Source organism: Trichosurus vulpecula, chromosome 5 (genome assembly GCF_011100635.1).
Source record: "Trichosurus vulpecula isolate mTriVul1 chromosome 5, mTriVul1.pri, whole genome shotgun sequence".
Lineage (NCBI taxonomy): Eukaryota > Metazoa > Chordata > Mammalia > Diprotodontia > Phalangeridae > Trichosurus > Trichosurus vulpecula.
In genome coordinates, this window is record NC_050577.1 from 197,028,593 (window position 1) to 197,031,661 (window position 3,069).

The following is a 3,069-nucleotide window of genomic DNA, read 5'->3' on the forward strand; positions in this document are numbered from 1 at the left end:
CAAACCCCTTTGGATAATTACCATCATAAAACTTAGCAAGTGCCAACTATCACTGGCCAAACAATTTCATGATTGCCAAAACAATTTTCTTCGTGGCTGGATGAAAACCATTTGACACATTACCACATTACCACATAGCCACGTTTGTGCTTATAAACTGTAAGGAATCTCTCCTTTCCTTCCAAATAGATTCCTCCCCAAGAAAGATACTTTCTCCTATTATATACTCTTTCTCCTCTCTGGATTTTTGTGACACTGCTCTCTCTTGATTCTCCTCTTAGCTGTTGGACTGTGGCTTCTCATTTTCCTTTACTGCACCTTCACCCATGTCATGCCCTCTAACGGTGGGCATCTTCTAAGTCTTGGTCCTATTCTTTCTTTTCTTTTCTATTTCCTTTGATGATATCATCAGCTCCCATGGGTTCAAATAAGATCTTATTTTTCTTTTTTTTAATTAATTTATTTATTTTTAGTTTTCAACATTCACTTCCCTAAGATTTTGAGTTTCAAATTTTCTCCCCATCCTTCTCCTCCCCCCACCCCAAGACAGCATGCAATCTGATATAGGCTCTACTTATGCATTCATATTAAATATATTGTCACATTAGTCATGATGTAAAGAAGAATTAGAACTAATGGGAGGAGCCACAAGAAGGAAGAAACAAAACAAAACAGCAAAAGGAGAGCAAATAGGATGCTTCCATCTGCATTCAGATTCCAAAGTTCTTTCTCTGGATGTGGATAGCATTTTCCATCATGAGTCTTTTGGAGTTGTCTTAGATCCTTGCTTTGCTGAGAAGAGTTGAGTCTATCAAAGTCAGTCATCACACAATGTGGTTGCTACTGTGTACAGTGTTCTCCTGGTTCTGCTCAGTTCACTTGGCATCAGTTCATATAAGTCTTTCCAGGTTTTTCTGAAGTCTGCCTGCTCATCATTTATTATAGCACAATAGTATTCCATTACATTCATGTACCACAACTTGTTCAGCCATTCCCCAGCCGATGGGCATTCCCTCAATTTCCAATTCTTTGCTACCACAAAAAGAGCTGCTATAAATATCAAATAAGATGTTTTTACAGATAATTCCGGTATCTATCTAGCCCGCCCTACATTCTCTGCTGAGCTCCAATCCTATATATCCAACTGCATTTTGGACACTTATACCAGCTATCCTTGTAGCCATCTCATATATATACTTATATTATATAACATATATACTTATATGTAAGATATATGTCTTATATATACTTATAGATACATCTTATATATACATAAGATGCATTTTATATATACATCATATATATATACCACATATATACATCTTATATATATACAATATATACATATCTTATAGATACTTATAGATACACCGTATATATACTTATTTATTTCTCTTCTGTCTCTTTCCTCCTCTTTGATTTGCCTTTCTTTTGTATCCTTATTACTTAGCATAGTGCCTGGCACATAGTAAGTGCTGGATAAACATTGTTTATTGATTGATTATCTCTTTGCATGAACCATTATTAATAGGAGGGCCTTGTAAAATTCTTTTTCAAATAATTAAACTCGACATTCAGCCAAGTAACTTTATGAACTTAGTAATAGCTAGCATCTATATAGTACTTTAAGGTTTGCAAAATACTTTGCATGGTTTATCACAAAACCTCTTTGAAGTAATTGCTATTATTATCCCCATTTTACAGATGAGGTAACTTAGAGGAAGTTAAGTGAAGTGACTTCCTGCATGATTAAGATGGATTAAGACCTTTGGGTTTATGAAACAACACAGTAAAAATGCAGTAAGAGCATTGAAGATAAAGAAGGGAAGGGAATAACTAAAGGAATAAGACATCAGGAAGATTTGTACCTTTTCTACTGGATTAGGTGGAGTCTGACAGTGTAGAATGACTTGGAGGGATGAGATCTCGTATTTCTTATAATAAATGTTTATTGAATTGAGTATGAGCTCAAACACCATGAAATGAGTCAATATTCATTCATTCAGCATTCAGTAAATATTTGTTAAGGGCATTGCAAGGCATTGTTCTAGGTTCTAGGGAAGATCTACACAAAAATAAGTAAAATCCTTGGCCTCAAGGTGCTTAACATCCTATGCAGTTGATAAGACAAATAATGGCTAGAACAAAATGAATACATGAAAGCTGTACAAAAAATTTTCATATGTCTTCATTTAATTTTGAAAGCAAGGAAGTCTCAGCTTTTTATAAAGTGAAACAAAGCTATGATCAGAGCTGAAAGAAGTAGGACAGCGTGACTCATGGTCTGATCTGATGAAATCTGGTCCTAAATGAAAACTTACTCCCATGAGACAGTTCCCTCATCATGAGTCACATATTCAACTTACTTTCTTGGGTTTGAGGGCAAGAATCTGATACATTATATCATATCTGATAATAGTAAGACTAGTTGCCAAACTCACTAAACAATGTTGACAGGAAGGAGTATACTATGTTATCTTTTTTATTATTTTAATTTTTTAACATTTTTTAAATCAGATATTTACTTCCAATTTTTTCTCCCTCTCTCCCATCCCTCCTCCCTAAGACAGTAAGCAATTTGATATAGGTTATATATGAGCACGCCATATTACCAAAGGGCCATAAATCTCAAGTTGGAAGAGGCCTCAGAGATCATCTAGTCTAAGTCCACCATTTCACAAATGGGGAAACTGAGAGCCAGGGATGTTAAGTGACTTCCCCAAAATCATGCAGTTAGAAATCATTAGAGGAAGAATTTGAATCCAAGCCATCTAACTCCACAGCCAGTGCTTTTAACCACCTGTTAGATGGGTCAGAATCTTTTTTCTAAGAGGATATTTTGTCAAAAGGACCAAAAAAAGACAGGGACTTAACTTTAGCAGACTTTCTCATTATTTATTTACAATTTGCCTAGTCGACCACAGTAGTTCTCTTGACTATAGACCAAAGTAGTTCAATTCAATGAACATTTGTAAGTACCTACTAATTCCCAGACACCATGCTAGACACTGAGAATACAAAACGAACCAAAAAATCCCAAATCTGAAGGACTTTACATTCTCCTGGCTG